This window comes from Artemia franciscana, unplaced genomic scaffold, assembly GCF_032884065.1.
Source record: "Artemia franciscana unplaced genomic scaffold, ASM3288406v1 Scaffold_1066, whole genome shotgun sequence".
NCBI classification, from domain to species: Eukaryota; Metazoa; Arthropoda; class Branchiopoda; order Anostraca; family Artemiidae; genus Artemia; species Artemia franciscana.
In genome coordinates, this window is record NW_027062733.1 from 43,383 (window position 1) to 67,052 (window position 23,670).

The window sequence follows — 23,670 nt, forward strand, 5'->3', positions numbered from 1 at the left end:
TTCATCATATACCAATTCAAAAACGAATGTATATACAGACCTGGACACCAGGACACAAATGAAGACCGGGACACAGGGAATATAAATGACGACTTGGACACAGGGACATAACTACAATGGGGACACCTTGGGGCACAGGGTGATATATAAATGACGACGGGTACACAGGGAATGTTCGATTAGCATTCACCATCAACAAAGCTCAAGGGTAATCATCGGAATCCTGAGGTCTAACTAAAAAAAGTAAACAACTAAAAACTAAAAAAAAGACCAATTAAAAAACGAATGTATATACAGACCAGGACACCGGGACACAAATGACGACTGGGACACCGGGACACAGGGAATATAAACGACGACCGGGACACTCAAAGAGAAATTACAGACTGGGACAACGGGACACAAATGACGACCGGGACAAAGGGAATATAAATGAAGACCCGGACACAACTACAACGGGGACGCCGGGGGGCACAGGGGGATATATAAATGACGACGGCAACACAGGGAATGTTCGATTAGCAATCACCATTAACAAAGCTCAAGGGCAATCATTAGAATCATGAGGTATAGATCTGAATACGGATTGTTTTTCCCATGGACAATTATATGTTGCATGTTCAAGAGTTGGTAAACCTGACAATCTATGTATATGCACAGGCAATGGGACAGCAAAGAATGTTGTATATTCGCAAGTTTTACGTAGTTAAAAACACACACACACACACATATATATATATATATATATACATATATATATATATATATATATATATATATATATATATATATATATGTATATATATATATATATATATATATATATATATATATATATATATATATATATATATATATATCTATATTCACAGGTGGGACACAGGGACACAACTACAATGGCACGTAACTAATATGGTGCATAACGACTTACGTGCGAGGGGGGCTTGTGGGGGCGCGAAGTGCCCCCATTAACTAGGTGTTGGGGTGGCGCGAAGCGCCAACCCAACAGCTAGTACCTTATATTAACATCAGCACCAGACTTTAAAAGACATTCAACAGTCTGTGAGTGTCCATTCGAAGCTGCTGAATGAAGTCGACTTCTACTATTTTTAGTTCTTATACTAATGTCACCACCAGACTCTCAGAGACATTCAACAGTCTGTGAGTATCTATTTGAAGCTACTGAATGAAGTGGACTTCTACCATTTTTAGTTTTTATACTAACCTCAGCACCAGACTTTAAGAGACATTCAACAGTCATCGAGTATCTATTTATAGCTGCTGAATGGAGTGGACTTCTATGATAACTAATTATTATATAAAAGTCAGCACCAGACTTTAAGAGACATTCAACAGTCTGTGTGTATCCTTTCAAAGCTTCTAAATAAAAGGGGGCTCCACCATCCTTATTTCTTATATTAACATCAGTGCCAGTGGTTGTTTGAAGGATAGATCGATATTGCATCTTAAATTCTCATTTTTATGTTTTTCAGTGACCTGCTTCTTATGAAGTAATAGTTTAACAGTTTCTTGTTCATTCACTTTTGTATGAGTTACTCGCACTTTCCATTTTTATTCTGCATGGACGAGAGTTAAATTTTTTGTTTTTGAAATTCATATAAATAAATTGTATGCTCTCCCTTTCAATTATTTTATAGATAAAATTCCAAGGTAAAGATTTTCGTAATACTGTTTTCAAAATCTTCATAAGCTTAATTTTCACTTCAACCTTCTTTTCATTCTCTTTTGAAATGCTTCATCAGGATCTTTTTCAAGTGTTTATTATAACATTTTGAAATTGTCAAAACGTTCAGATAATTCCTTAAAGTTTTGCGATTATTCCAATAACGCTGAAAAGTTAACTACATCTGCCCCATTTTCGGGGGGTCCTCAACATTTCTAATTCTTCTGTTCTCTGCCTTAATATCTTTTTTTATTACTTTTTAGTTTTTACTAATGATCCTTTGCCATCAACTCTTGTCAATATATTGCACGGAGATTGATTAATTTTAGTTAACTTATTCATATCCTCACTTAAATACTGAGTTGTAAGAATTCATTGGTTAAACAACTTCACCCACAAAATTATTTAAAATAATTTTCACATTTTTTAAATCCATAGTATCTCTCTCCGATTTCGGATCACCTAGATTAGTTAATTGTTTCAATTGTAAATCAAGATTACCTTCATCAAACATTAATCTGCTTTCATTACTTTTATACTTCCGATATTCACTTCCTAAGCTCCTAAAATTATTAATTTAGTGTACACAAATTTTGTTAAGCGAATATCCAAGTTCTTTCTGAATTTGAGATATCTATCATTTGTTTTCAAATCAATTAGTAACATCCGTGATTCTATCTTACCTCATTAAAATAGTTGAAAATTTTTTCGTTTTTCAAGTCAAATGCATGGTTTTGTCTGATTCTATCAATTTCTTTTGGATTACAACACTTGAAAAATGCAAAATACTTACAATCTAATCGCATAATTTTAGATGTATCAAAATTGCTCTGAGAAATACAGATTGTTGACGTATTTCGTTTTCTACCTCTCAAAAATAAATCTCCATTTTTGTCTGATCCTTATATGTTACAAAATCGTCAAAAATAACTTAATTTTGAACTTTGGGATCTAGGTAATCTACATCATTGATAACACTTTATTATTACTCGCAAAAAAAGATTCATATCAGTTTTTTTTCCAAGAAATTCAAGTTAATCATTAAATCTTTACATTAATCTTCTTCAAGATCTTTAGCATACACATAATTTTTTTGAAAGTATAGTTAATCATAAATCAAGTTCAACAGTATATCGGTTTTATCATAACCAGAGTTACCACAAATCAATATTCGAAACAGCCATTGAGGTGCTAGCAAATGTTTATTTTTAAAACGATCTTTATTTTTTCCACATTTATATACTTTATTTAGTACTTTTCCATCCATTTACTGAGTAAAAGCAATTTTGCTAAATGAAATTTAACTTTGAATCTTATAGCTTTGAAGCTTACAGATTTGAAGCTTATAGCTGAACTTCATGGATTGTATCACATTGCTTTAAGGGAATAAATCCCCAGGGTACCCTGGTTACTTTATTTTCCAAGCCCTTTTTTCAGTGTCATTAGGGCCTAGAGCTGTTTAATTTCGTTTTTAAGAACATTCGATGTTTCTTTGGTCTTAATGTAAACTATCCCTATGAATATATTGATAGCTATTGATTTTGCATTATTTATTTTTCATAGCTACCAATATATTCATAGGGATACATCCCTTTCTTTTTTATTTTTTAATTGTTCAGTATTTTGAAATATATCGGAAAAAAAATTGTAATTTATTTTATATTCAAATTTAGCAACATTTTCAGAAAGCAGATCTAATGATGAAGCCATAAAGCAGTGTGGATCAATGAAATACATTTTGTTTGATCAACAATTATTGTTTTACAAAATGATATAAAACTCTCTGCTGGACCAAAAATACCGCTATTAGAATTTGACCTCTAAGAAAAAAATGAGAGTCATATTTTGCGAGATTATGCATGACAATGGGAATATGTTTAGGAATTCTAAAGTTTTTAATACATTTTGCCTGAGTAGATCCACCCATATTTTCATTCATATGGTTGTGATCTAAATGAAAACTACTATCTACCATTTGCTTTTCACAAATATGACTGTTTCTAATAGTTTCCATTTTTCTCTTACTTTTGCTTGTGTATAACCATTATCTCTCTTTCTTCATATTCATTGGCTATTTTTGCACACACTTCTTTCACAGTAGTTAAAAAATGCCCGCTATCATCTTCACCAAAATATTCGTCAATAAATGGTCCAAAATCAGTTCCATTTCAATTCATTGATTATTTTGTGTAAAGTAATTAATCTATTCCATTGAATACTTGGACTACTATAGTGTACTTCTTCTTTAAGCATATTCTCTGGGTTATCGGGAACTTTTTTGTTTTTTCTTATTTATAAATAAATTTGAAATGTCAATATTCCATTCTTTTTTAAACTCTTTTTAAAGTTATATTTCGAAAGAATTGTTGAATTTGGTCAACATCCTTTTTATTGATTTCTATTTGATTATTTAAAATAACTTTCTACTAAATAATTTTTCAAGTTAAGTAATATCTTTATTTCGTACCCTATTATATTTAATTATTTTGTCAATATTCTTTAAAGTATGGTTTTTGGCAAATAACCACAATTCATTCATTATACAATGCGGCATTTGATTTTTTATCTTGACGAATTTGGATTTTCGTTCTGAACAACTTTTAATCACTTTTGAAATGTCAATAAAAAGGGCGCAGGATTTTCTAGCATTACTATTAGAAAACAATGAAAAATAAACATGAAAACGTTTTTTCAAATGAAAGGAAGGAGTAGCATTGAAACTTAAAACGAACAGAGATTATTACGCATATGAGGGGTTTCTAAAAACACTTTAGCATAAAGAGCGATGTATTTAGGAGGAGATAAATACCTCGCTCTTTATGCTAAAGTATTTTTAGTAATTTCAACTATTTATTCTACGGCCTTTCTGATTCAGGGGTCTTTCTTAAAGAATTGGGACAAAACTTACGATTTAGTGTAAAGAGCGAGGTATTAACGAGGGTACAAACCCCCTCGTATACATAATAAAATATAAGATCATGAAAGTTTGTTACGTAAGTTAATTCTTAAGTTACGTATATTTCTTACTTATAAAAACATTCGTTAAAAATTAAAAGTTCTAGTTGCCTTTTTAAGTAACCGAAAAATTGGAGGGCAACTAGACCTCCTTCTCCACCCCTTATTTCTCAAAATCGTCTGATCAAAACTAAGAGAAAGCCATTTAGCCAAAAAAAGAATTAATATACAAATTTCATTTTAATAATTTATGTGCGGAGAGCCAAAACCATTAATTCAAAAACGTTCAGAAATTAAATAGACAAAAAACCGATTTTTTTAGCTGAAAGTAAGGAGCGACATTAAAACTTAAAACGAACAGAAATTACTCCGTATATGAAATGGGTTGTCCCCTCCGCAATCCCTCGCTCTTTACGCTAAAGTTTGACTCTTTGCCACAATTCAACTTTTTAAAACAATTAAAAGCATTAGCGTAAAGAGCGAGGGATTGCGGAGGGGACAAACCATTTCATATACGGAGTAATTTCTGTTCGTTTTAAGTTTTAATGTCGCTCCTTACTTTCAGCTGAAAAAATTGGTTTTTTTTTATTTAATTAAAAAAAAAATCGAAAAAAAACTGTACAATGATAAATAGTTTGTCTACTTTAGGACTATAAGAATAGTAAAACAACTTTAGGGTTGCAAGATAAAAAACAATCTTGGGCTACAAAACTTAGCGATACAAAATTGAATTACAATACACTTATTCCCTCTCGAAAGGCTCCACGGTCAGGGACGCAAGGGGGATAAAAAATACAAGCAACAACTACAATATAAGCAATATATGTAAGGGGGATACAATATAAGCAACAACTACAAAAAAAAACAAAAAAACATAGAACACGAGAACATACCTGAGGCCTGGGAGTCGAACGCGGAGAATAAAAACACACACCATGAACAGAACACAGGGGATATCAACTCCTTAGAGGAGAAAAAAAATGTTATTTCTTTTATCTTTATTAAATGATATAAGATTCGTCCTTTAGGAGGGGAATTGCAGACCACTTTAAGTATTCTTTATACACCAATGCACGCATGGTAGGCAAATTTAGAACATGGGTCTTTGCGGTAGAATCAATTGGAAAATATCATCAACAACAGAATCATCTTTCTATTTGTAATAAAAAAGAAGAATAGGCAAATTAAAAAAAAATCGAAGAAAAAACGGTACAATGATAAATAGTTTGTCTACTTTAGGACTATAAGAATAGTAAAACAACTTAGGGCTAAAAGATAAAAAACAATCTTAGGCTACAAAACTTAGCGATAAAAAATTGAGTTACAATACACTTATTCCCTCTCGAAAGGCTCCATGGCCAGGGATGCAAGGGAAAAAAAATACAAGCAACAACTACAATATAAGCAATATATGTAAAGGGGATACAATGTAAGCAACAACTACCAAAAAAAAAAAAAACATAGAACACGAGAACATACGTGAGCCCTGGGAGTCGAACGTGGAGAATAAAAACACACACCATGAACAGTACACAGGGGATATCAACTCCTTAGAGGAGAGAAAAAATACTATTTCTTTTATCTTTATTAAACAATCCTTAAGAGACCTTTTAAAGTCTCGAACGAGTAGCAGTTGTGTACTGAAGAGTTTAGTGAATTCCAGACTTGTTGACAAGCAATGAGGGGATTGAAATCTGATCGAATAGTAGGAGTAGGCGGAATGAAGATATCATTTGAAGAACGAAGGCTATAGGGAGCTGAATCAGAAATAAGCATAGGATATTTCCGAAAAGATTTTGGAAGATTGCCGTGAAGCTGATGAAAGACAAAAGAAGCACAAGAAATAATGTAAATAGACCGTAGACTTAAGGGTGGTGTTGGTGAGGAACGGTTGGTGTCCATAAACAGACGCTTTGCTTTATTATACATTACAGAAAGTGACCGCAGCGTAGACGGAAAAGTAGACATCCATACAATGGGGGAATAAGAAACATATGACTGGATAAGACAGAAAAAAGAAGTTTCAGAATAGATCAAGGAAATTTGTGTCTAAGTTTTTGAATGATACCCAAACTCCGTGAGACCTTAACCCTAATCATGGCTATATGGTTTCTGATGAAAAATTCTCATCAAGTAGGATACCGAGAAACCGGAACACCCGATTTTCTGGTCTACACAAGGAGTCTTGTGACACCTGAAGTTGTGCAAGCTGAGGGAAAGCTAAACCAATTCGAGAAAAAATAAGAAAATGTGACTTACCAACATTCAAGACCAAGTAATTCGATCTTATACCAACAAGCGATAGTTTACAAAGAAGAATCCGATGAGTTATCCCTGTTAATCCTATCTGGCCCTTTACTCCACAAAAAGGAGTATTTCACAAGGAACTTACGATACTTGCTTTGCAGATTGTACTCTTCTTCTAAAAGTTTGCTGAAAAATAATTGAATATACATTAAATTCAAGAAAAAATTGTCTTTCAAAAAAAGAAGTAATTTTTAAAAGGGCAAGTAAAAGAACCAAAATCATGGACATACTGCATCTTTGGTATACTTTATTTGTTAAAGAAATATATATAAAAGACACAGAGAAGTAAATACGATTAATATATTCACATACTTGTCGTGGGAGGACCTAGACAACAAAGCAGCCAATCAGATTAAAGGAAGCACTTTGGTGATCCTTTTAACCTTGGGCAATAAAATTTTTGAAAAAACTAACTATTAATTTAATTTATCAATTAGCCCAGAAATGTATTTCTAATTAACAAAACCTAAGCCAGCTTTTGGCGCTAGTATAAGGTTTGCTATGGTTTAAATACACTTTTCAAAAATGGCCTTGACTTCCGAATAGAATAGCCTATTCCTTAAAGTGTCCGCATTCGAATAAGATGTCACTCGATAAAACAGTTCACGCTTTTCAGCTTCAATAACAAGCTTGTTCTACAAATCATTGCATCTCAATGTCGTCATATGGCCGCATATGATAGAACAATGTTTTGTGACATTTGAGGCGACATTGAGCTTCTCAGGCTCAGGGAAGGAGCCAATTCCGCCGTCCCTGTCCCTTGCAGCGGATATTACGATGGCATACTTTTCTCTACCTTGCGCCGTTGACAATGTCCACTTGAACACTTTTTGCACAACTTTTTGCACCGTTGACAATGTCCACTTGATCACTTTTTGCACCACTATAATCACTAGAACAAAAAACACACGTAAGAACTATGTTCCGATAAACATGGGTGCTAGTAGTAGTAGCCCCTCTGAATGCCTCAAAAATATCAAAGTACGAAACTATGTATTAATCATATAAAATATGCTTTTAAAGTAGAAAGAGCCTCTGGCTCCATTCTATTGGCGTACCTAGGGATTTGTGCCCTCTAAAAAACGCTTAACCTCATGAAACAAACACAACTCAAAGCTGAATGTATTGGTGCATTTTAGTTTAGCATGGTAATTATTTTATTAATACCTAGTTGCCCTTCCCCTCTCCTGCAGAAAGTATGGGGGAGAAAAGAAGAAGAAACACCATTATGCTCTATATGAGTTTGTACTTATAAGCATCTTCACGCCCACAGTGACCTAACTCGTTTACTTTAATTTTTTCTTGTCTTTGTCCAATGTTTGTTTTGTTCTTTTATGCTCCGGTTTTAACAGTTAGTTTTCTATGATATATTTATCTTGTTAATAGTGTCTTTTCTTACTTTGTACTCTTTATTTAATAAACCACTGTTTTTTTAGTGGGTAAATAACTAAATACACACTAAACTAAACCAGACAGATAATTCCCAGCGGAAGTAATTTATTGGTAGGGACCACAAGCTAGGGTAGGCTGCACGATTTTTCTACAGGTCAATATTTGGGGCTGTTGAACATAATTAATGATTTGAATGACGCAGAAAACATCGACTGAAGTAGTGATTCAGGAAATTCTGAATTGAGTTTCTGGAGGTTGAATATACAAGCCAAAAATTACCGAGTTGAATTATTTTCGATATGATGTTCTGACCCGTATGAAATTACAGATATGTAGATGAATATAGCCGGGAAGGCTATAAGAAGATGTATACAGAAAAATATATAGATATTTATAGGGGCATAGCTGCAGAATTATTATTGGGGGGAAGAGGGGCTGCTATAATAGCAGGTGCTAATCAAGCGGTAGCAAAGAAAAGTAGCTATTAACAAACTCTCTATTAGGTGAATGTAAAAACATTACGCAATGCATTATAAACTATAAACACACGTTAAACAATCATAAATACAAGTGCTGGTGCTTGGCTTTTACTAAAATTGTCAGGAGTGAGCTGCTGGAGACGACACTAGTATAGCATAAACAGTGTTTTGGGTGGGCGAAGGTGAGTTTTCTATACACTCGTTTTTTTTCAGCCAGATTTACTACTGATACTTCAATACATATCTATCCTCCATGTCACCCGATCCCCACGTCCAGCACATGATGTGCAATCACATAAATGAATCGATCTTTATTCTAATAGCCCGGGTATCCCGCTATTCATTTGCGCGTAATATTGAATGGATTTTGACTCAGTAAGATTTCATTCGATATATTAAACTTAAAATATACGTGATTTATCATTATTTATGATTTTTTATTAAATTGATTTATTTGTGGGCTCACAGATTTATATTAGTAAATAGCTTTGATAGCAACGGACCACATAATGCCGATAATAAAAATCATAGGCAGCGCAATAGTGCTGTCTAAGTAAAGACACAGAATAACTAAAAGTATTACCAAAGATGGTGTAACATTATATTGGTGTTGCACCAAACTTAAATAGTTACCGTATTTTAAATTTGAAAGTATTGAAAAAATAAAGTTACAATTACAGTATTAAGGCCATGATTAAGTGATCTTGAAAATATCGACCTTCAAAATTGAAGTTATGGTAGCCTTCTGTCTCTTCCCAACTGTATCTTTGTTTAAAAAAATGAATTCTATAAAAATTACACCCAAGTATTTATTGTGTAAATCAGAGTATGCGGGGGTGCACATTTCCGAAAGGGAGTATACTCAACATTGTTTTTAGATCTATAATTCCCTTTATAAGGAAAGTTCAATCTTCTAGTGCTGCGTGACAAAACTGATAATAATAGAAAAAGAAAACGAGTTGGTACCGCTTTAACATGCACACAAATATTTCAAATTGTAAGAAAAATATATATATTTTCGCTAAATTCCCTTTATTCTACTCTCACCTGACAATTCGTACAGTACTCTGATGCAGAGACAAAATGTACTACAAGTAGTGCTGTCGTTGTGTGAAATGCAACTAATTTCAGTGAAATGCAACAGGAAGCACATAATATTTTTACGATCTGTCACTAACTAGGCTCACACTTTTACTTGATTAAATGAAAAAAACAAGTTTTTTTAAATGAAAGTAAGGAGCGACGTTAAAACTTAAAACGAACAGAAATTACTCCGTATATGAAAGGGGCTTTTCCTCCTCGACACCCCGCTCTTTACGCTAAAGTTTTTTATTGTTTTAAAAAGTAGAGTTGCGAGAAAGAATCAAACTTTAGCGCAAGGAGCGGGGTGTCGAGGAGGAAAAGCCCCTTTCATATACGGAGTAATTTCTGTTCGTTTTAAGTTTTAATGTTGCTCCTTACTTTCATTTAAAAAAACTTGTTTTTTTCATTTAATTTCTGAAAGTTTTTGAATTAATGCATGTCTGATTTTGGCTCTCCGTACATAAATTATTAAAATGAAATTTGCATATTAATTCTTTTTTTGGCTAAATGGCTTTCTCTTAGTTTTGATCAGACGATTTTGAGAAATAAGGGGTGGAGAAGGAGGCCTAGTTGCCCTCCAATTTTTCGGTTACTTAAAAAGGCAACTAGATCTTTTAATTTTTAACGAACGTTTTTATTAGTAAAAAAAAATACGTTACTTAAGAATTAACTTACGTAACAAACTTTTATATTCTTATATTTTTGATTATATGTAAGAGGGGGTTGGTCCCCTCGTTAATACCTCGCTCTTCACACTAAATCTTGTTTTATCCCAATTCTTTAAGAATGACCCCTGAATCAGAAAGGCCGTAGAATAAATAGTTGAAATTATTTAAAAACTTTTTAGCATAAAGAGCGAAGAATTTATCTCCTCCTAAATACCTCGCTCTTTATGCTAAAGTATTTTTAGAACCCCTCATATGCGTAATAGTCTCTGTTCGTTTTAAGTTTTAATACTTCTCCTTACTTTCAATTGAAAAAACTTTTTCATGTTTATATTTCCATTGTTTTTTTTTATAGTGATGCTAGAAAGTCCTGCGCCCTTTCCATTGAATTTCTCTTCCCCCATGAAATATTCCTCCAAGGTAAGATCCTCCCATATAGCCCCCTCCCCTGAACCCCACACCCAAACCAAAAAAATCCCCCTGATAACGTCGGTACACTTCCCAGTAACCATTACTGTATGTAAACATTGGTCAAAGTTTGTAACTTGCAGCCCCTCCCCCAGGGACTGTGGGGGGTAAGTCATCCCCAAAGACATAGTTATTATGGTTTTCGACTATGCAAAACAAAATGGCTATCTCAAAATTTTGATTCGTTGACTTTGGGAAAAAAATGAGCGTGGGAGGGGGCCTAGGTGCCCTCCAATTTTTTTGGTCACTTAAAAAGGGCACTAGAACTTTTCATTTCTGTTAGAATGAGCCCTCTTGCAACACTCTTGGACCACTTGGTCGATACGATGACCCCTGGGAAAAAAAAAAAAAAAAAAAAAAAAAAAAAAAAAAAAAAAACAAATAAACACGCACCCGTGATTTGTCTTTTGGCAAAAAATACGAAATTCCACATTTTTGTAGATTGGACCTTGAAATTTTTTCTATAGGGTTCTCTGATACGCTGAATACGATGGTGTAATTTTCGTTAAGATCCTATGATCCCCCTATTTTCCAAAATAAGGCAAATTTTCTCAGGCTCGTAACTCTTGATGACAAAGACTAAATTTGATGAAACTTATATATTTAAAATCAGCATAAAAATCCGATTCTTTTGATATATCTTTTAGCATCGAACTTCCGTTTTTTAGAGTTTCGTTTACTATTGAGCCGGGTCGCTCCTTACTACAGTTCGTTACCACGAACTGTTTGATGGTAAGGATTTAAAGACAGTATATACGGAAAATATGAATTTGGAACATATTTTGAAGTGTGATGGACTGTTTCCTTATATTAAAAACGAGCACGGAATAATTAAAAAAAAAATCTGCTTAAAGTAAAGATCAAATTTTACACTTAAGACGAGTAATAGTTTTAAAACAACTTAACAAATTAAATTTTATTTGAAAATTATTGGGGGGACAACTGCTCCCCCCCCCCCTTTTCCCCCCTGAACGACGCCATTGGATATTAAATCATATAAAATCAACGAAATAGTAAATGAAAAGAGGCTTTTACTTATTTAACTCCCCCCACCCTCTTCTTGTAATGCAATACAAGCGGGAGTGCAGGTAGCTTTTATCATTTAATTCTGGGCAGTTTTAATTGACTTCAGGTAAGGTAAGGTATTTCCCCACATAGAAGATCAGTAAGGGATACAAATCGGTCGACGAGGTGCAGAACATGTTCATGTTTCTAGAGCTAGTAAGGCAGCTGCCCTTACCAAATTTGTGAAGTAATAAGTTTTAGTGAGAAATAATGACAGCCCAAGGGCTTAATGTTCAGTTTGAGTTGTGATAAACACTACCCTACTTACCTTACTCAGTTTGACTTACGTTTCTAGGTTACGTATAGCTTGCATACGAGTTAAAGGACCGCTTGTGAAGAATCCGGTTATTGGTATTTTCCCATTTCAATATATAAACTCGCAATATGGAAAAATTTCGCCACAAAAAATCTGAAACAAACAAATTTTAATCGTTAAATGGAAAAATTGTTAAAACTTGACATCATTTTCCAAGCTCATTGCATAATTTAAGTATTATATATAAAATATGCAAAAATTCCCAAATAAAATGAAAATAAGTTCAATTTTCAGCAGAAAGCCTAAATTTTAGTATTTTCAGCTAATAAAAGAAGAATAAACAACAATCTAAACTCAAAATATAATTACTTTTATAAGATACATAAATATATAAGACATATTAAAATTATAAATATTTCAATATTATCAAATATAATAGATTGTTACATAAATAAAATTAAAATAAAAATATATTTTATTACTCCTTGTTTCTACTCTTTTAATACCTTGCTAACCACAGTCCATGTTCCCCGGCCCATAAAAGTATTTGTTAAGTTTGCAGTGCCTACAGCTACAGTCTAAGTCCAAGTTTGATTTCGGTGGAGTAACAACGCCAATCGTTTCCAAGTCATCTACTTTAGATAACATTTCCACCAATCGGGTAGTCAGAACTGATAAAGGCTTGTTCAATGGATACCTGAATAATTTGAATCAACAGTTTATTTAATGTCAAGTAGCTGAACATAAAATCATCAATATTAATAAATTCGACGAAGAGTAAGTAAAGAGCAACCTATTTCAATAGGAACAGAAACTCTATAACATGAAATTTAAATAAAAATTAGAGAAGGGGTAACAGTTGGAGTAGGGGGCTCACACTCCATGACTTTACTTTGGCTACATCGTTTGTTTGAAGTTTAAACAGTTGTTAGATTGCCAAATGTTGAAGCTAAGGGCCACTAACTTGTCCTATCAAACAGTTCGTGGTAACGAACTGTAGTAAGGAGCAACATGGCTCAATAGTAACCAAAACTCTATAAAATGGAATTTTTATAACAATAGTTGCATCAAAAAAATTGCATTTTAAAAGGGCTGCTTCCTCATTAACGCCCCACTCTTTACGCTAAAGTTTCTTACTGTTTCAAAAAGCAGAGTTAAGAGAAAGAGTCAAGCTTTAACGTAAATAGCGGGGCGTTGATGAGGAGGCAGCCCCTTTCACATACAAAGTAATTTCCGTTCATTTTATGGTTTAATGTCGCATCTTACTTTCCGTTTAAAAAACTTTTTTTTTTATTTGTTCGGATGTAAGGGGTTAAGGTAAGTATAACTGAGCGGAAGTTAAAAATTACAACCCCGTATTTTAATACGGGGAAAAATTTAGAAATATAAGGTCCTTGCTTGAGGATAGAAAACCTTAGAGGTGAGTATACCCTTAAGACAGCCCAAGCTGCTGTTTCAGTGCTTCTATTCCCAATTAATTGAGGAAGCTACATTCATTGATGTAATGCAGAAAAAATAATTTTTTTTTAATTAATTTTTTTTAGATAATTAATTTTATTAATTATTGATTAATTTTTTAATTAAATAATAATCAATTATTAATTAATAATTAATTTTATTAATTATCAATTTTTAATAATTTTAATTTAAAATTTAGCACAATTCATCGCACAACAAAAAACATCAAGGACAAATATTAACGAGTGCTCAAATAACTAGTGTTAATGCCGAATCAATATTCCGGGATGCCAATAGAGTGTATTAGTTTTGATGATGAACTTGATGACGTTAGTATGTCTAATATTCCAGAACGTTTGAAAACTACTGGATGTACGGGGATAAGTATAGGTTATATTTAAACAAACTTCCTCAAAGATTGAAATGGCAATTCTATACCATGGAATATTAAAAAAAATCTTGTTTCTGTGGCACAAAAAGCATCGATGCTAACTTAAAAATTTCGAACACCAAGGAAGTTTTGACTTCAACAATTAGTTTGGTCAATTTGATCTGCTGAGCTCAAGAGCTTGGAACTATCAGGAAGAACTGCCATTTGAAACTAATTTGAATTTGTTACTAATTGCTAGCAAATTTGCAACTGTTTTAACGACATCATGTTTTAATTCAAAACCCCAAGGAAACAATGGCAGTTTAATACTTAAATAATTTTTGATTCATTATTCATCTCTCAGCTTTGACAGGTTTTCTTATTAGAAAACGTTTTTATGGCACTTGGTATTAACCAAGTGACATATAGCAATCGCAAATTCTGTCTGTCGGTCCCGGTTTTGCTACTTTAGGCAAAACCGGACTATCAAAAGGGACACTAGCTCTGGCAATTTTAAATAGAATAAGCCTTTTTGGAAATTTCTACGACAACAAATGGTCATATCAAAATTTTTACCAAATGCATTTTGGGAAAATTCGACGCTTAGGGAGGCGTTATCTGTCCTCCGATCACTTTGAATTTTAAAAAGGGCAATATAACTTCTGACTACCAATCCACTAAGCCCATCTTGAAGCTTATACGACCACCCTTTCTATAAGAGACATAACACAGCCTTATTAAGATCTGGTTGGTTTTAAAACTACCTGTGTAAAATCTTTAGCCAGTCTAAAGAAGAATAAGCTCTCTCTCCTCTTTCTCTCCTCTCTCTCTCTCTCTCTCTCTCTCTCTCTATATATATATATATATATATATATATATATATATATATATATATATATATATATATATATATATATATATGCTCAAAGAGTCTATGCCAAAAAACTTGCGGCTGATAGAGAAAGTAAGAAAAGAAAGGGTGCCGAGGAATCACAAGAACAGCAAGAAAACAGGTTTGTGGCTAAAGAACGCAAAACCGCGCAGTTAGATGAAAATCCACCTGGACAGCGAGAGTCAAAACATATCAAAACTGAAAATGATAGCGATGATGAATGGGTTTGGGATTTCGACTTGGATAAGGTCATCAATGCCTACCAGATTTTAGTTAAAAAAAACAAAGGTTCGGCGATATGTATTTCATAGTGACGCTGAAAAATAAAGAAGAAAAAGAAAACTGAAAAAAAAGGTAAAAAACTAAAAAAAAACTAAAAAGAAAAAACACTCAAAGAGAAATTAACAGACCGGAACACAAATGACGACCGGGACAGAGGGAATATAAATGACGACCGTGACACTCAAAGAGAAATTACAGACTGGGATACCGGGACACAAATGACGACCGGGACACAGGGAATATAAATGTCGACCAGGACACAGGTATTTAAGAATATCGCTCAAAGACAAATTTTTAATTGTAAGAAGATCGTTGAAAGAGACATTTCTAATTGTAAAATGACTGAAGAACCTACAATGGCAACACCTGAGGAAGCTGTTCAAAACGAATGTATTCAAGCCGAAGTAGCTGAGTTGGTAAAGCGTTATGTTTCAGGTTCTAGGTCCAAGAGGCTCCAGGTTTGAACCTTGGCTTTAGCATTAATACAAAAGAGGAAAAAACTAAAAACGGTAAAAACTACAAAAAAAAACTAAAAAGAAAATACTAAAAAAAACTAAAAAAGCTAAAAAACTAAAAAATACAAAAAAGGTAAAAAACTAAAAAAGAAAAAAAACTAAAAAAAGGTAAAAACTAAAAAGAAAAAAAAACTAAAAAGTATTAAAAAAACTAAAAACTGAAAAAGAAAAAAAACTAAAAAAAGAAAAAAAACGGAAAAATAAAGGAGAAAAAGAAAACTAAAAGCCGGGACACTGGGAATATAAGTGACGACCGGGACACTCAAAGATAAACTACAGACCGGGACACAAATGACGACCGGTACACAGGGAATATAAATGACGAACGGGACGCTCAAAGAGAAATTACAGACTGGGACACTGGAACAAAAATGACGACCGGGATACTGGGAATATAAATGACGACCGGGACACAGGGAATGTTCGATTAACAATCACCATCAACAAAGCTCAAGGGCAATCATTAGAATAATGAGGTATAGATCTGAATACGGATTGTTTTTCCCATGGACAATTTTATGTTGCATGTTCAAGAGTCGGTAAACCTGACAATCTATTTATATGCTTAGACAATGGGACATCGAAGAATGTTGTATATTCGCAAGTTTTACGTAGTTAAAAACATATATATATATATATATATATATATATATATATATATATATATATATATATATATATATATATATATATATATATATATATATATATATATATATATATATATATATATATCGAAAAGAGAAATCTTTTCTCTTTTATCTATATTCACAAGTGGGACACAGGGACATAACTATAATGGCCCGTAACTAATATGGCACGTAACGACTCACGTGCGCGGGGGGGCTTGGGGGGCGTGAGGCACCCCCACCAACTAGGTGTTGGGGTGGTGCGAAGCGCCACCCCAACAGCTAGTATATATATATATATATATATATATATATATATATATATATATATATATATATATATATATATGAGAGAACATCATAGAACATCATAGTCTGTTATAAAAACCCCTTAAGCCTCAACATATTAAAACGGAAGAATAAATGGATTTTAGATTATCCTAGCTAAAGATAGATGGCGTTTTTTTCTTCTTATAGATCAACTTCAGTTTTGACTTTGACTCTTAATGTCTTCCTTGTCCTCCTCTTATTTGTGCTAATATATGTTCATTTTAAGTTTTGTTTCATTATTCATTTTGTTTTGTATTGGTATTACTCTTCATGATGCACTTATTAATGTATTTTTTTCTAAATCATGATAATTTGCGTAATCAGCCGGAGGTTCCCTAAGGCCTGGGGGGGGGGTTAAAGAGACGTACGAGAGGTATAGCTGGGGCAAAGTTATCCCAAATCCTAAATTTCTTGGCACTTGCAGAGGATAGTCCGGGTACTATTATAAAATTTAAAGTGTTTCTATTATCACCCCCATCCCAGAAAAAATCCTGTGTATGTCTGCTTATGGTAGATGTGTAACATATAACAAATTGTTTTTGGTTGACTTTTTTAATTGGTTTTTTTTTTTAGTCCCTTAAATCAAAATTGAATAAGACAGTACGTGTTGCACATTGAAGAACGTGCTGCAAGCAGATGAATACCCCAGGGAAAATGGTGTTTTAGGAGGAAATTCAACCACCGGATCGGGTGTGTAACGTAGTAATTTATTGAATTCGTTTGAATATGCATATTTTTTTTCTTAATTTTTTAAATTGTATGAATATAGTAATTCAATTGTGGTGCATGATTTCAATCACATCCTCAAATAGCGCATGGTATCTTATTATAAGCTAAGGATGATCCGTGTCAATAATAATCAATCACACAAAGATGCTATTACGCGCAAAAAGAGAATATTCATTTTATTGGGATTCCAAGTAGCTAAGGTTCATTGAAAGGGCTCACCCTTCACGAGGCTGAAAGCTGGAGGGAAGTCATTCATCCCCAGAAGTACATTTTATGTGCGAGACTTTTCTAACGAAAGAATGTTTTTCTTCCTTTTTTCTCTCATCGGAATCTACAAAGTCAGAGACTCACCATAGAATATACGAAGAGGTCTATTTCAACCCCCTCGTAAGATCAGAGTAGGGCTGAATGGGGAAACTCCCCCATTGTTGAGGAAATCGTTGTTTCCATGCGAATGGTCGGTGAAGATGAATTCAACTGCCATTGTCATGAAGATGAGCAGTTAGATCTTAAAATGAAATTTGAAAAACAGTTGTTTTTTTTTATCAAATCTGCTTCGAAAATCCTGTAACCACCTGATTTCTCCAACTAAGATACCACTCCAAAATGAGAACATTTCCAAAAACCGGACTTTCTATATTGGACAAAACGAGTTTTGTGGTTTTGGTGGCTTTGAAAATGTTCTTCGGATTTGTTTTTTGAATGGATTAAGTTTTTCTGTCTCTTCTCGGAGGATTTAAGGACGTCAAACTGAGCAAGAATATTGTAAATACGAGTGGACAAGGGAAATATAGTTCCTTAAAGAATGGAAAAGAAGATGCTAACTTTGTTTAGGAACGTAAAGATGGAAATAGACGCATTAGTCTTTATAATAAGAATCTATATCTGCACACATTGCGCAGGTCACAATAAAATCGGATTGCACTTACAGTCTGCATATTTCCATCATACGGTTACAGAGTATTTATGTATGTGCTCTAACTATTAAGTGAGCTAGTGTATATTTTTGCGTGAGAGGGGGCGCCTGAAGCTTCATAAAGTGCATTTTTAAGACGAAAGATTTTAACTTTTCTAAAGAGGTCATTCAGATCAAGGGGTACATAATGTTTTGAAGTGTTATTTTGCAAACGTCAGCCTTTGCCGTGTAAAATAGTTTTATGTATGAGATATAGTTCAAAGTAATTAGTAATAGTTCATAGGAATATAGTAAATAATTCTATGTTAATTGTTAGGATAGTGTTTTTAGGTTGGTTTTACGCAAAACTATTCCTCCTCCATCTAAAAACAATAATTTATCTGTCTGTCTTACATATGCGAAACTTGGTAAAACTTTCCATGCCCCAATTGCATCTCATGGCTGCAGTAGTAAGTGCAAACTAGTAAAAAGAAAAACGAGGCTCATAGTAGCCAAGAGCTTAAAAACACGCTTAAAAAATCTCTCTCTTGTAAGATAATTTTGGCGTTATTTAATTTAGATTAATTGTAAGATTAATTTGGCGTATTAAGATGGGGTTGAATTAGATGGAGATATAGCTAAACGAAGATTCAGTAGGATCCCTCTCATTCGTTGCGGTTAAACCTATATCACACAGAATAAGTTCATATAAGGACAAATCAAAAAAAAAATTGTGAATTGACGCATTGTTTTATTTCAGAGACGACGAGTCATTCGTCGTCAGATTCCGCAGGTTCGTCTGTGGGCAAAACTATTGTGGACAATTTTATGCAGATGTTATGCATGTGGAAACAAATACTAGAAGACCGGAAGACAATAGAATGTAAGTTTTACCCTGTTATTATTTTTTAAATAGTGTAGATATAGTAAAATGGTTATACCTACTGTATAGTAATATAACTATAGCATTAGTATATATTACTATTTTATATTTTGTTCTCTTATTTCAATATCTTATTGTGTTACCTAGATTTTGTAAGACCTTTTGTTTGTCTCTAATGTACCATGCATTAATTTCTACTTTGCTGCCTAGCCATAGCCTAGGTTTCTACCCATAACGCGTTCCTATCTTCCCCATTGAAGATTTTATGGATGTACCATGTGTTGTGTATTTATCCTTGATTCTACTTTCGAGCGTGCGCAATGACGAATTTATATATTTTTGCTTTGCTTTGATGCGTGATAAAAAAAATATCAGTAGTTCAGTCCCCTGACCACCGTACATTTGTGGTACTGTTATCTGTCTCATTTTTGAAAGAAACTTGTATGACCTAAAATGGGATGCATAACCTTGAAAAATCCTGCTTTTGATACTAGAACTATTCTAACCGTGTCTTAATGGCGAAATCAGACGCTAACACTAAAAGATGAGCAATTCAGATTCATGTTTTAGTTTATTTCCTTCCTGTGAAGTCTCAGTTCCTATTGAATTATTGCAGTGCTTTTAGTTCTCCAGGGATCTAGAGCTCTTGGAAATAGGGTATATTTTCCTTCAGAACTCTCCTAATAAGATTCCAAACCTTATAAAAACATAACTTAATCTGTATCATTAATCAAATTTATTTCACATATATTTCTTTTAACTTTATGGAAGTAATTTGATTAATACTATAAATGCTTGCCAACAAATAAAATAGATTTTATTCAGTTTTTTGTTGTTTATTCATTGTCATAACAATTTAGTTTTAGATATTGTTATGCTAAAGTTTCTGATGGGCTCTAACTCGCTGAGCATCTAGATGATATTCGTTAATTCTGTGTGCTCTAATTCCGTTGGTGAAGTGCTTTCTCACTTAACATATATCCACCCCTTTGCTGTTCTAAAAAAAGAGCACATACTTTATTGAAAAGCTTTTGTTATATCTTGTATCTTTTTTTTTCAACTACCTGACAGACCATCATCTTTAGCATTCAGTCCAGTTAATTTGTACAAGCTCAAAGAATTTCGCTTTTCCGACGATTTTGGGAACTTCGTTATAGGTCTTTCTGTTGTTTTTGAAGCATGTCACCTTTTTGCTAAATATCATATTGCTATTACTAGTACTACTACAAATCAATGCAGCATTAGATGATATTCAAATGATATAAGCTGTTAGACTCCTTATCCTCGAACCCGTTATTAGTATTAGCTTACAGTTACTTGAGTGTCCTAACTATAATAAATTAATAGTAATAATAAAAATGAATAGCTTCCAATAGAAAAAAAACCTTTGATGCCAGAAGAGACAAAACCGAGCGGTATAAATCCTCGCTTACTGGGTTATATATTTCGATTAAGAAGACCTATTGTGTTAATATGTCTGACTAATGTAACTTAAAGTAGTCTGTTTATTTTTTTCAATAGGAAAATAGCTTTGGCAATTTTAAGTTATCAGTTATTATTTTTGGAAGTTGTTTAATATGCCCTTTCATATGCGAAGTTTTTATATGCGAAAAAAGTAAATTATACTGAACTTGATCATTTTTGATAGGTAACAGAACTGACTTTTGAAATAAGATTCGGGCCAAAGGTTATCACAAAAAGAATATATTCAGGCTTGAAAAGAGACGTGAGTAGTAACTGGTCGAAATAATCGCTTTTATTTTTGTTCTGTCCATATTGTCTAATGTTCACCCTTGTATCCCCAATCACCACTTTCTGGCTGTTCTAAGCGTGAAAATCGTATTTCAAGCCGCGACTTAGGCAAATTTATAAATGAAATTTCATTTGACTCCCCCTTCCACCAGGGAAAATCACTCTGCCTCGAACAAAATTTTAGAAGCGCCTTAATACAGGCTACATTGCCCAAAATCAAAATGAAATTTCATTTGACCCTAATGATTTATCGCAGCTACTTTAGATGCGTGCTCTTTCTTAATATTTAGAGGTCATTACTTAGTGAGATATGGATAAAGGAACTAGGACAATTGATTCCTCAATCACCTTCGTAAATTCAGGTCTTGTTTTCATAAACCCATGTCTTGGGTAAGTAACACGTCTTTACCAGTTAGATTTCTGTTGTTGTTTTTTTTATTTCCTCAATCTAACTAATATTTCAGTTATGAAAGTTCTTAAGCCGAACTGGCAAGACATGACAAAACTAGGCGTCCTCAGCACTCGATAAAAAAAGGAAAAGAAAAAACACTAAACTAAAAACAAATGAAACCACCACCAACAATAATAAATACAATTGTCGCTATCAAAATAAAGATAATATTTATGTGTAGAGGTGAATTTTACAAACAGGTGTTTGGTTTGGCTATGAGGGCATCTCTCTCTCCTTTGTTGGCAAATATATTCATGGACTCTATTGAAATCTCCGCTATACACAGTATTTTGAGGGATATTTTATTTTGTACTAGTTACGCGATTAAATTCATTGGTAAAATAATAGGAAATAGACGCATTAAACATAACAATAGGGTTATTGGAGTGTCAGAGTGTACATAATTAAATATGCCGAAAAGTTTCATTTCTTTGCCTTGTGTACCTATTTTGGGAGAGATGCTTAAACGAATTTTGCATAAACGTAACATTGATGCTTGTTTCGAATCAGTGAGACCATTAGGTATTTTCGCTTAATTCTGGGAAGGATTTAACCCGGGGAGATTTAGCTAGTGGGTTGTATATAATTCCTTGTTCTTGTGGGAAGTTTTATATTGGTAGAACTCACCAACACCTTATTGAAAAATTTATTGAGCATCGTAACTCAATAGATAAAACCCTACTGTTAAGAAAGCCTCCTGAAACTTTTGTTTCGGCTCTGGCTGAACATACATTCTTTCATCCTGAACATTTAAACAATTTGATGAGGCTATAGCTATTTCTGATATGAGGCTATAGCTATTGGACAAAAGGTATTTGCATATAATGGTTTTGTTTAGTCCTAAAAAAAAGGGTAAATTCAAACCTAATGACTTTTTATTCCATTTAAATCTGACGACCAGCCATGTTTTACCGCAAATCTACAGATGTTGCCATAGTGAGTTGTTGCAATTTCAAAGTATTGGGTATAATATCTCCCTTTTGAGATAGTTAGCGTAGATCTTCCAAGCCATTCCTGTGGCTGCACCACTTTGCTAGTTACTTCTGTGGCTCTTGCTTCTATTTTCGTGTATTTTTTTTCGGATTCATTCTCTTTTTTTCCCAGTGAACCGTATAAGCTCGCCAAATAACCAATGTAATGTGCCAATACTTCCAAGAAGTCATGAGGACGCAGCTCCTAGCCATTGGAGCCTTGATGCAGTTCAACCAGCGGAAGTGATAGTCAATATGGGTGAAACTCCTGAAACCTCAGATGACGGAAGTGTTTGAGCATTAAATTTGTAATATCCTATACCCCATAAGCTCAAGTTTCATAATCACCTGAATTGAAATCTCTTTCCTTTTCATTCCATTTTACTAGATTTGTTTTTTCCTGATTGAGCTTTTTGAAGATCCTAGTTTGACCGTCACCAAACCATTCATCTCCTTGTTAATGAACAAATTTTTTATTTTTCTCAATTTAAATGCTCTTAAATTTGGATGAATTTTTAGTAAAAATCTCTCAAATGCTTAGTATTACTATAAACACTTTGCTTTCGTTTTGTTTTGTTGTTGATAGCTTTAAAGTTGGCCTGTTACGTGTACGTGCTGTAGCAGATACGTGTATTCACATACCGTAAGCACTCTCCTTGAATCTCAATTTTCTGTACCAAGATTGGGACTTGTAGTCATCATACATCACATTGTCATCAACAACAAACTGAAACAGATAATACTTATTTGCACGTTATATTTTTTTTTTTTTTGTGTGTGTGTGTGTGTGTTCTAAAGCTAAAGAGCAGACGCCTTGTGAGTTTTTTAAGTGGTGCTTATATCCAGTGTTGCCAGTCTAAATATATTTATTTTCATTATCTGAAGGAAATTTCATGTACTTAATTTATTTAGCACACTGAAAAAGATGCACCTAATAACACTAAAATATTTGTTTATGTTAAATTCGAAACTAGATTAAAAATCTTTGTGAAGTTTTTAAAATTGAAAGGAAATTTCATGCCCTTAATTTATTTAGCACACTGAAAAAGATGCACCTAATAACACTAAAATATTTGTTTATGTTAAATTCGAAACTAAATTAAAACTCTTTGTGAAGTTTTTAAAATTGAAAGGAAATTTCATGCCCTTAATTTATTTA

The 23,670-nt window shown here is 33.3% G+C and overlaps 1 long non-coding RNA gene across 1 annotated transcript in view; it reads right to left on the reverse strand.

Moving 5' to 3' along the window:
- Positions 1–7,197: 7,197 nt before the first annotated feature.
- Positions 7,198–23,670, reverse strand: part of LOC136042308 (uncharacterized) — an 84,832-nt gene continuing 68,359 nt past the window's right edge. Inside the window, exons 4-6 of the long non-coding RNA XR_010621248.1 lie at positions 23,154–23,238; positions 12,367–12,507; positions 7,198–7,838 (exon numbers count right to left, since the gene is read on the reverse strand). This is a non-coding gene — a long non-coding RNA (uncharacterized LOC136042308). The remainder of the gene's footprint in view (positions 7,839–12,366; positions 12,508–23,153; positions 23,239–23,670) is intronic.